Below are 12,159 nucleotides of genomic sequence, written 5' to 3' on the forward strand. Positions count from 1 at the left end.
TTCTTCTTTCTGTCCTAATTGCTGTCCGAAGAAATCGTCTCTCAAACCGCCTTCACTAGCTTAGACACTAACAAGGGACACAATAAATATTTGTCGAATAAACAGAAGAAGCTCCTAGTTAATTTTGCCGACTCCAGAGTTCTCAGGGCACTCTGCTGCTTTCCTGATGAATAAACACACACACACACACACACACAAAGCTTGGCACTTCAATGGGTTGATGGCACTAACATGAAGAAGGGTTTCAGTCCTCAGGACAGCATCAGACATGCAAGTTTTTTGTCGGGATGGTTTTAACTATGGTGTTGTATGCTACTGTGATGTAGAAACTATCCTAGAGGCTGTATAAACTCCTCTCCCTCATCCCTTGGACGTGAGACATTATTATCTCCGCTTTACAAAGAAATTGACGTTAGAAAGGTTCGGTGACTTGTGCTTGTGTGATATAGTATATAGCACATATACTAAAACTGGATGCTACCAGGAAGTTTAGCATGGCCCCTGGGCAAGAACGACATACAGAATCCATGTGTTCAGTATGAAAAAGAAAAAAAAACAAAACAGCAAAGATCAGTGTCTTGCCCGAGGTCACACAGTGGTAAATGGGGGAGGTACGTATGGACAACTAAGATCGAAATTGAAGTCTTTCTGATTCTAAAATCTTTTTTAAAAATTTCCCTATAAAGCCTAAAACTAGTAGTGTAACTGATGGCACACAGGTCACACCTCCAGGTTGCGGAGTGCAGAGATGGCTTCTGCCATCCACGGCACAGGCTAGAGCTGGGAAGAATATCCCATCTTTGCCCCAGTCTGGCGTCTGGGCACGTCTTGCCTGGAAGGGCAGGAGTGGCAGGGGTTAGCGGGCAGGACAGCTTTAAGTCAGCTTACAGATGAGGTACCCTAGGAGCCAGAAGTCCTTCACAGGTTAGGAGCCAGCAGTAACAAAGCTCTTCTTTCCCTCCAAAAGGGAGGCCTAAAGGTTCTAGAACTAAAGGCCTATATAGTGGCAGCCAGGCTGCCTGGGTTAAAAATGCATTTCTGCCCTTAACTAGCTGTGAGACCTTTTCCAAGCTGCACACCCTCACTAAACCTCATGTCCTCACCTGTGAGATGAGAAATAACAGTGATGTCTACCTAGGAGTGTTTTCGTAAAGACGAAGTGACACATGGGCAGGGTTAAACGGTGTCTGGAACACAGAAAGCATTCAATTCGTGTTGGCGAAAACTACCACTGATGAAACTTTAAAGCAACCCCTCTCCTCCCCAAATCCAAGGGGTAAAATAAAAGCCCTCCTTAATTATCCCACAGAAGGGGCCGGTGTCAGGCTGCGGTGGCCTCAGCTTCCTGGTAGTCCCTGGTCAGAGTCACACGGGCAGGACGCCAAGGCCAGGCAACGCTCCCTCGATGAAGTCCTTGTAGCTGTGTCCCTCCTCACACAGGTGCGTGATTCCATCAGAGGCCACACACGCGCGCAGAAAACACCCCAAACCAACACACAAACATCGCCTAAGAATCTCCCAGACACTACCAGGAAGTAAAAGCTAAAGACATGAGAAATGGTCCTCAGTAATTCCTAAGCTATCGCAGAAGTATTAAACAAACGCTTCCCCAGTCCTCCAAGGGAAAGGGGAGAAGTAAGTAGTTCACATTTGGTAAAGAGGATAATGCCACATAACTCACATGGTGTGATAACAGTTCACGTGTGCAGGCAGGTATAATTTTCTGGATTCTTCTTTTAGTTCTCATTTGAGAACTCAATGCAGTAATTCTGCAGATAAAGTCATCATGAGGACAGGGATGAGCAGATGCCGTGAGCTTCCTGTTCATGAGCCTCAAGGGACCGGGCAGCACGGGGGTGGGGTGGGTGGGGGGCACAGGGAGGAGGGGAGTACTCCCCAGAGGCAGCGCCATCCTCAGAGCTGGGGCAGGAAGCGTGGGGGAGGGTCTGTAGACCCGGGAGCTGGAAGAGGCACGGCTGTGGCTGTGCCGTTTGGCCCAGGGCAAGCCACACTCATTTTCTCCTCTGAAGAACCAGGAACCCTGCTGCCCTTCCCCTCCAAGGTACCATAACCCAGGGTCCAATGACACAGGTGTCAAAGGCACCATCCAGGACGTCAGGGCATGCCTCTGTCATTGACACGGTGGCCATGGGTGAGGGGCTTCACCTTTCTTAGCTTCATCTTGCTTATCATAAAATAGGAATAATATTAACATAGCCCTAGGAAAGTTCTTTTTGAACAAGAGTTAATAGAAAACATTTGAGGCTTTGTGGTTTCTGCTGCAAAGACTCAACTCTGCTGATGTAGCACAAAGGCAGCCGCAGATGAGGGATAACAGAATGGGCGTGGCTACGTTTCAGTAAAACCTTATTAACACAACAGGTGAGACCAGATTTGGCCCACGGGCCATAGTTGTAAGCCCCTGTTTCTGAAGGTCAAGTGAGAAAATGCTCTTCCTTATTTTGATCAGTAACGCGGGCTTTACATTGGTCTAAAGTCCATGCAGTCTGCACACAGTAACACTTATTAATGGCAGTTCATTATTAGTACTAATGCCACAAACTATGCATTTGAATATGGTTCTGTAAGTTCTGAGCACTGTCTACCCACGTTTGCCACACCTTCCAAGCAAAACATCAGCCAACTGACCACTCCAAGTTTTGTCTCAAAGAAAATCAAAACACTGTCATGAATTTGTGCTATTTTGAACATCATTGTGTGCCAGGCCCTGTGTTGGTGTGGTAGTGAGAGGAATGTGGTATTCCTTCTTCTTTAGGTCACTGCTGTCCAATAGAATTTTCTGTGATGACGGAAATGGTTTTTATATTTGCCATTCAGTACCATGGAAATGGTTTTTATATTTGCCATTGGCCACATGCGGCTAACGAGCGCTTGAAATGTGGTGGTGCTACTTAGAAACTGAATCAGGGTGTGATTTAAGTTCAGTTTCAATTTGCATGTGGCTTGTGGCTACCATATTAGACAGCACAGCTTCCGATGTCCTTGACCCTGGAGGAAGCTCTACTTGGTGGAGCAGTAAGAGACCAGTAAGTCACCAAGCCCTGAGCAGAGCTGTGGTTAGTGCAGGAGAGAGGAGGGCCCGGGCTTCTGAACTGGGCTCAAATCAAAACATCAAGGCAGTTAAGGGATTCCTGAGCTAGGTGGTATCACCCTAACTTCCTGTTTGCCAGTGAATTCATTAGTGTGGAACACTGGTAGTATTTACAGCCTGTGAGGCACTGGGATCCAGTTTACTGGAACCTTCCATGAGAAAAGGCACTGCTGGCTGATCTTACTAGAAAAGTGTTTACTGGCCCTCAGTGCATGTGCTGTGGTACAGGGGTTTCACATGGTGCCCTGTCTGGTGAGAATGATCTAAGCTTTAGCAGTGTGGGGGCGGCGGTAGTTATTACTCTTCAGGTAATTAAAGGCATCCTCTGCAGTCCAACTTTACAACTATTTTGATCTTGGGCAACAACAAAATAATACAGAACTCACATCCTCTCCTTATACAGATGTGAAAAATAGTCAACAGGTATCAACCTGGGGGGAACCAAAGCTTCCTTACCACATAGACTATCTGCACAAATGAGCCCAGCCTATATTCCCCATGTAGGAACAATCAGCAGTCACTGGCGACCTTTTGAAACTATGGTGCCGTGGGTGTGACCTGTCTGTCCTTCCTGGTATTCTAGAGATGAACATTGTGGCTGCTGACCCTCAAAGTTGAAGGGACATGTGGAGGGTTATGTGTGCTCAGGCCTGGCTGGCACTCCCGCATCAACCACAGGTAACACTTGCCTCTTCTGGTTTAAGGTAGAGCCCCTCTCCTGGGTGGAGGTGGGGGGAAGGTCAGGAGGAAGACCAGTCTCTGCCCATCCTGCTCAGGAAAACAAGCAGGCCATCCATGGGCCTCCTTTATAACAACATCCCCTGAGGACTCCAAATTCAAACATAAGTCAGAAAAGACATTGAGTTATCACAACAAAGTTTTCACCTTGGGAGAAAAGCCCAGCCTCTGACTGACTGAGGTGACAGCTGCACGTCCCCTCACTGAGTCACATAAGAAAGGCACGGAGAGCACGGCATGGTGGGTGGATCGCTAAGTCAGGAGATTGAGACCAGCCTGAGCAAGAGTGAGACCCATCTCTACTAAAAATACTTAAACCAGGGGCGGCGCCTATGGCTCAGTCGGTAAGGCACTGGTCCCATATACCGAGGGTGGTGGGTTCAAACCCGGCCCCGGCTGAACTGCAAACCAAAAAATAGCTGGGCGTTGTGGCGGGCGCCTGTAGTCCCAGCTACTCGGGAGGCTGAGGCAAGAGAATCGCTTTAGCCCAGGAGTTAGAGGTTGCTGTGAGCTGTGTGATGCCATGGCACTCTACCGAGGGCCATAAAGTGAGACTCTGTTTCTACAAAAAAAAAAAAAAAAATACTTAAACCAGCCAGTCGTTGTGGCAGGTGCCTGCAGTCCCAGCTAATAGGAGGCTGAGGCAGGAGTATCTTTTCAGCCCAAGAGTTGGAGGTTGCTGTGAGCTGTGATGATGTCACAGCACTCTACCCAGGGTGACAGAGTGAGACTGTCTCAAAATTAAAAAAACAAACAAAAGAAAGGTACAGAGGCTTTTGTGTTCACTTCTCCATCTGTTCAAAACAAGGCCCCGTGTTCCTCAAAGGCCTGTTGAACAAGGAAGGGAAACAATAGTGGAAGATAAAAAGAGCCTCTGAAAATGGAGAACAGGAGAAAATGCAGGCATTGTGAGATCTGCATTCAGATTAAAAATGCACCTGGGAAGGTGTCAGCATTAAATCCAGGTCCTAGTGTAACTTACTCCTCCAGGCCTGGCTGCGCACACGGGTCAGGGGCAGGGGGTGGGGGTGGGGACAGGTCAATCCATAAGTCCACCTGTTCCTGGGGCCGTGTGAGGCAGAACACTTGGAGGGACCGTGGCCATGTGAAACAAGCACACTGTTGGGCAGCCTCTTGTCTTGTCCTGCACTGGATTCCCTGTGATTTTATTTTTGCAGAAATTGAGGTAAAATATACATGACATAAAATCTACCATTTTAACCATTTTCAAGTGTACGATTCAGTGGCACTAAATGCATTTACATTGTTGGATCACCACCATCAGGAACTCTTTCCCCATTAGACACTAGCTCCCTGTCCCCCCTACCCTGATTCTGGCAAACACCATCCTCCTTTCTGTCTCTGAATTTGATCAGCCCCCTCATGGAAGTGGAGTCGTACAGTGTCTGCCGTTTGCGGCTGGCCTATTTCACTCAGCATAGTGTCTGTAAGGCTCACCCAGTTTACAGCACGCGGCAGACTCTCCTTCCGTTTCAAGGCTGTTATGTGCCTTTGTTCCTGTACCGCCTTCTCCACTGTGTCCACCGTGTCAGTGGACATCTGGGCTGCCCTCTCCTCTGACACTGTGGATAACACGGCCACGAACGTGGATAGACAAGGATCTGAGTCCTTGAAGAGTTCTGGGTACACGCCTAGGAGCGGAATTGTTGGATTGCCTGATAATTCTATTTAACTTAATGTTTCAGGAAAGCCTTATGATTTTTCTTTTAATGATTCCCAGTGTAAAGACTTGAAACTTCAAAGTGCTGATAGAATGAAGAGAAAAACATTTTATTCATTTTTGTTCAGCCATGGTCCACTGGTGCTACCACAAAGATGCTCCACTTTTTCAGGGAGTAAAAGGTTTTCAGGCCCATTCTGTCATCTCCACTCCGCTTCAGCCTCGGAGCATCACACAGAGACAATGCTCCACCCGTGAGATTCCCAGTCGTAGCCTATGAGGTGTCCCATCCCTGAAAGAGCCTCCTCTCTGCCCTAGGGCTCCTCCAAACCCTCGGGGATGCCTTCCTGGTATCTCTCACCCCTGTGGGACTTCCTCCCTCACACCCAAAAGGACCTTCCCCAAACCATCCTTCCATCCTGGTCACATCCTCCAAGCCCTACCCTCCTCCGGACCCTCCACCCCTGCTGATTCATTTTCAACTCTCTGGTGGCTTCTGCTTCCTTTGCTGGCTCTTGAGCTGCTAAGTAATCTACATTTATGGAAAGAAAGTTGCCATAAATGACATATATTCAAGAGGATTCTGACCTTGTGGCTCTTTTCCTTTGAACGTTCTCATCCTTAAAGACCCGATTTCTTGCGGATAGCTTCCAACCCTTCCCCCGTGCCTGGCTTCTTTCCTGAGCTGGACGCACGTTTCCGATTGTCTGGGCCCTCACTGCTGACCCCTGATCACTGTGCCCAGGGCAAGCTCCTCTCCTCTCCCCACACTGGCTTCTCTCACTTCCTCCCATCCTCCAGACGGGCTGGCCTCCCTCTCTTGCCCTCTTGTCCTGCCGAGCGCTGACTGCTCCGTGACATCTCAGCACCCAGCCCCTCTACTCCTGCCCTGATCCTCACATGACCCTGCCTCAGGTTTCTTATTTAGAATAAGCAGCTGTTCCTCCTCGAAAATGGCTTGTGTCCCATGGCTGTTTCCAGGAGCCTCTCTGCACGATTGCTCTCTGTCTCCCAGCTTCCTTGTGGTTTGTACATAAGCTGAGTTCTGTACGCCGTGGGATCTGCCAGGGACACCCGCACCATGCAGGCTGCAGTCCCTCTCTGAGGAGTCACTAGGCAGCTTTAGGCCGCATCCATCAGTCACCGCAGGCCTGGCCCCTGGGAGACCTGCCAGACTGCCAGAGGTTGTAAGTGGCTTTCTCTGAGTGTACTGAACAGCTGAGTAAAAACGTTCCCGCTTTCAAAAGAAAAAGCACTCTTCAAGTCTTCAGAACTCACCAAACCAGTTTCCTTGTTTTTGAACAAGGTAACTTGGGCTTTGCCAGTGTGAAATAGGCCTTGGGTGTCCATACTCTTCCCAGGTGTGTTGACTTAGGAGAAGGTGATGTTTGGATAGGAGCAGGTGTGTTTATTGAACCTGGGTTCAGCCTAACCATTCCAGAAAACTTCCGGGTCCCTTTTCTGCCCTGTAATTTCCCACTGTTGATGGAAAAGCATTGTGACCAAGCGCAGGCCTGCTGAGGGGAAATCACGCTCTCCAATCACTTACGTACCAAACATTAGGGGAAATTTTGTGTGTAGTAAACTTTAGCTTTACTGACATTTGCAACAGTAATTTGAAAACTATCACTCAATAAAATCTGGGGCTCAGTTAATAGTAATATACCAACGTTGGTTTCTTAGTTTTGAAGAATCTGCCACAGTGATGTAAGATGTTAACTTCAGGGGAAGGAGATGGGTCAGGAGCATAGAGGGAAACTACTGTCGAGGCCACTTTTCTCTAAATCTAAAATCATTTCATATATATTTATTTATTTAGAGATAAGGTCTTGCTTTGTCACCCTGGCTGGAGTGCAGTGATGCAACCATAGCTCACTGCTGCTTCGAACTCCTGGGCTCAAGTGATACTCCCGCCTCGGCCTCCTGAGTAGCTGGACAATAGATGCACACTACTATGCCAGACTAATTATTTTTTTAGAGACAGGTGTCTCACTATGTTGCCCAGACTGGTCTTGAGCTCTTGGCTTCATGCAATCCTATCTCAGCCTCCTGAGTTGCTGAATTACAGGTAAAATTATTTCATAATTAAAAGTATACTTTTAAAAAAAGATCAGACCAGTTTGGGTGGCTCACACCTATAATTTCAGTACTTTGCAAGGCTGGGGTGGGAGGAACTCTTGTGTCCAGGAATTTGAGAACAGTCTGGGCAACACAGCCAGACCCTGTCTCTAAAAAAAAATTAAAAAATTAGCCAGGCATAGTGGCACATGCCTGTAGTTCTGGCTACTCGGGGCGGCTGAGGTGTGAGGATCACTTGAGCCCAGGATTTTGAGGCTGCAGTGAACTTTGATTGCACCACACTGCACTGTAGCCTGGGCAACAGAGCAAGACCCTGTCTCTTTAAATAAATAAATTAATTAAATAATAAATAAAAAATTTTAAATAGATCAGCCTTGCCTTCTCCCTTTCTTCGTGCAGGGAAGAAAGCCCTTTACAAACATTGTCCCATTTACTTTGCGTAACAGCCCTCAGAAGTGAGCTCCAACCTGCCTTGTACAGATGAGGAAAACTGGCTCAACCAGGTCCTGACAGCTGAACACAGGCCCCGGAGGTGGGAAGGCCAACTCGGGTCTCACTCATCCCAGTTGACATGAGCCAAACTGTGCTTCTCAGACAAAATGGAAAAACAAGTGAACACACATATGATACACACACACATGGTGTGTCAGTCAGTGGTCAGTGTGACATGTGGACCAGGTGTCAGTCAGCGGTCAGTGTGACACACGCACAGGTGTGTCAGTCGGCAGTCAGTGTGACATGTGTACCAGGTGTCAGTCAGCGGTCAGTGTGACACACGCACAGGTGTGTCAGTCGGCAGTCAGTGTGACATGTGTACCAGGTGTCAGTCAGCGGTCAGTGTGACACACGCACAGGTGTGTCAGTCGGCGGTCAGTGTGACATGTTTACCAGGTGTCAGTCAGCGGTCAGTGTGACACACGCACAGGTGTGTCAGTCGGCGGTCAGTGTGTCACACGCACACAGTGTGTCAGTCGGCAGTCAGTGTGACATGTGTACCAGGTGTCAGTCAGCGGTCAGTGTGACACACGCACATGGTGTGTCAGTCAGCGGTCAGTGTGACACACGCACGTGGTGTGTCAGTCAGCGGTCAGTGTGACATGTGTACCAGGTGTCGGTCAGCTGTCAGTGTGACACATGCACATGGTTTGTCAATCAGCGGTCAGTGTGACACACGCACATGGTGTGTCAGTCAGCGGTCAGTGTGACATGTGTACCAGGTGTCAGTCAGCGGTCAGTGTGACACACGCACATGGTTTGTCAATCAGCGGTCAGTGTGACACACGCACATGGTGTGTCAGTCAGCGGTCAGTGTGACATGTGTACCAGGTGTCAGTCAGCGGTCAGTGTGACACACACAGGTGTGTCAGTCGGCAGTCAGTGTGACATGTGTACCAGGTGTTGGTCAGCGGTCAGTGTGACCTCCTTCCTTTGACCCACTCCACTCACGTGCTAACAGCTCCCTGTGTTCTCCAGCGTAGACTAGCAGTGCAGCCTGGACTCCCTGGACATGGCACCTGCCTCTACATGGGGCCCTGTCCCTCCTGCCTGCAACAGCACAGTTCCCTGCGGGCACAGCTTCCACACTCACCTACCCACTCACTTTGTTCCATGCTTGTAAAGAGACAAGAATTATAACCAGTCTGTGACATGCAAACCCAAGAATCATAGAATTTTACATTGGTCAGACAGGTATTCACTACAGCCATGCCAAGAAGGACTCTAAAAACACAAATTTCTGGATCTCACCCCCAAAGTTCTGATTCAAAAGGGCTGGATGGGGTCTGGAAATCTGCATTTTTTAAAGCTCTCCCCACCTACCCGCTCCTGAGCTCCAATGACCCTGATGTACTGCCAAGTTTGGGGTTTTGCTTGACAGATAAATCCCTTGTGGAAGGGATGGCCAGCCAGTGCTGGAGACCTCAGAGGTACAGAAGCTTCCCTCTGCTATGCTGCACTCAGTCCTGGGAACTCTTTTTCCGTATTCAGCCAGTGTGCTGCTTTGGAAAGTCAGTCTTTTGTTTCAATTTTGTCTTCTAGTATGACTTAGAAGATGCTGCCTGCAGGACTGGCCAGTAGATATTTAAAGAGGGCCATCATGTTTCTAGTATTTTCTCTCCCAGGCCAAATGCCCGTGGTTTCCTCCAATCACCTTGTTTTTTTAATGGCATGCATCCTCATCCTCCCATTTCAACATGAAACTCTGAAGAGCCTGAAGTCGGACAGGGCTGGCCTGGTCCACACTCTGGGCTCTTCCTAAGGAGGTAAATTAGAGCAAAGGCTCTCGATCTTGGCTACAGTTTGGAGTCACTGGGAAGCTTTAGAAAATACCAACTACCTCTCAAAGATTCTGATATAACTAGTCTGAGGGCTACCAAGATTTTTTAAAGGTTCCAGGTGATTTTAATAAGCCGGCAGAGCTGTGGCTGCCAATGCAGAGAGATGCTGGTTTCTCTCCGTGCTGGTCTGTTGGCTCACACTAAACTCATTCCCACTCCGCCTTTTCCCTGGGAATCTCTGCCGAGCCGGGTCTTCCTCATCACACTTGAGGAAGTGATCAGCTGAACTTGGAAGCAGCCCTTTCCACTGACATCTGACAAGGTCATCTGTTGGTGTGGGTCCACCGTGGCAGGGCTAAGTAGGTCATGCTGCTTGCTGGCTGCTCTCTCTCTAGCTCTGAGTCTTTTACATGTTTCTGGTATCTTCCTATAAAACCCGGGTACAATGATGGCTCTTTGGAAGATATGCCACTGAAAACCCTCTGGGAATCAAATGACATCAGCTGCTTTCTAAGCAGTCAGATATTCTTTCACTGATAAGGGGCAGATGTGAAAGATTTATGGTGACTGAAAGTCCACAAGGATGGTATTTATTCCTAAAAGGAGACATATCAGACAGTTGGCTAAATTTCTCTGGGGTGGCACCCTCCCGCGGGAGAGCTGGCTGAAGCCACCATAATGCATCGGATTCCTGCAAACTGATGACATCGCCAAGATTATTTAAATCCACTGCCACGGGGACTGAAAGGGCTATAGTGACACCAGCTCAAGCTGCTCTGATCTACAGGAAGATTTGTTCAAGACTGTGTCCACGCCCAGAACACAAATGGTTAAATGGGTTCTTAGAGCTAGGAGGTCTTTGACCCATGGTGAAGACAGTGATGAGGACGGCGTTCAGCTCTGCAGGACCGAGGCAGCAAGGAACACCAGTGAAAAGCTTCCACGTCCGGTTTGGGAAGTTAAAGTAAAGATTTTGTAGGATTTTTACTTTTAATTTTGAAAAGTGGTCTTTCTCTTATATTTATAATACCACGACTCTTGCTAAATTGCCATTTTTGATTATCTCCCATTTCCAGGGAGGCTGACTTTGTACCTATTATGTATCAGTTCTGGCTGTGCTCTCCCTCCTGGGGCCTCTTAGGAAAGCTCTTTTTCTCAAGGGAAGGTGAATTGCACATGAATTATCATCTAGGTATAAAAAAATGTCCAAAGCCTGACACCACTCAGGGGGATGAGAGGGCTCCCGCTGGCCCTGGCACAGCAGCTCATCAGGCAGAGGAGCAGCTGTGCTCAGCAGTTAACCTGCAGCTCGAATGCCACAGTTTGGGAACACCCAAGGTACAACAACCTCTTGTCACTAAATGCCCGACATCACTTTACACCAGATTCTCCCTTGAGGTGAGGATACGCCATTGACTGGGTTCTATTTCTGCCAAAAACACTGTAGAAGCCTTTTGCTTTTTTTTCCTGGCATTTTTCAAATGCATGTTTAGCAGACAATCAACTTCTCATATGTCTGCCTGCATAAAACTGCCTCTAAAAAAGACCGTAAGAATTTTTTGCAGAAGTTTCTATTTTAGGTAAGCGTGTCTCAGCTGTTGCGTTCTAGAGCACACAAAGTTTATTTTTTTCAGGGTTTTTTGCACCTCCTCCTTCTTCCAGATGAAGGTCTTATTTGGTACTTAATGGACAGACTCAACATGATTTTAACCAGTCTGCTATTAATGGACATTTTAATTCTGACTTCTGCACTCAATATATTTGTTCAAACGGAATTGCACACATTAAATAGCTCCTTATGATAAACCAAGGTAAAAGCATGTGTGTGTGTGATGCAGTGTGTTATGCCGGGCTCCAAATTTTTCAAGCACTTTTTAAACACTGTGAAATATAATACAGAAAACGGAACAAATCATTCATGTACTTCACACACGACTACAAGGCAAGCACCGGTGAAATACTCCCAACACCCCCTTAAAGTCATCACATGTCTCCACCGAGGGCGACCAACCTTTTTTTCCTCTCTGCTGCATACTGGTGGGACTAAGAAGAGTTGCCTTGGGCCACACATTAAATACACAAACACTAAGGAAAGCTGATTAGCAAAAAAAGGTCTGTGCGTACTGTTCCTGCTATCCAACACTACAGATAAGCAAAAAAGTCCTCACAAAATCAGCATGGGGCCAGTGGGCTGCAGGTTGGACACCCCTAGCTACTCATTACAATCCCCCATTAGTCCTCCAAAAGTAACTACTCTCTTTATATTGCGATAA

The 12,159-nt window shown here is 47.8% G+C and overlaps 1 protein-coding gene across 3 annotated transcripts in view; it reads right to left on the bottom strand.

Moving 5' to 3' along the window:
* FARP1 (FERM, ARH/RhoGEF and pleckstrin domain protein 1) overlaps positions 1-12,159 on the bottom strand; it is a 285,816-nt gene that overhangs the window by 28,740 nt on the left and 244,917 nt on the right. The gene's annotated exons all lie outside the window — the stretch shown is intronic.

The sequence above is a fragment of the Nycticebus coucang genome, chromosome 15, assembly GCF_027406575.1.
Source record: "Nycticebus coucang isolate mNycCou1 chromosome 15, mNycCou1.pri, whole genome shotgun sequence".
Lineage (NCBI taxonomy): Eukaryota > Metazoa > Chordata > Mammalia > Primates > Lorisidae > Nycticebus > Nycticebus coucang.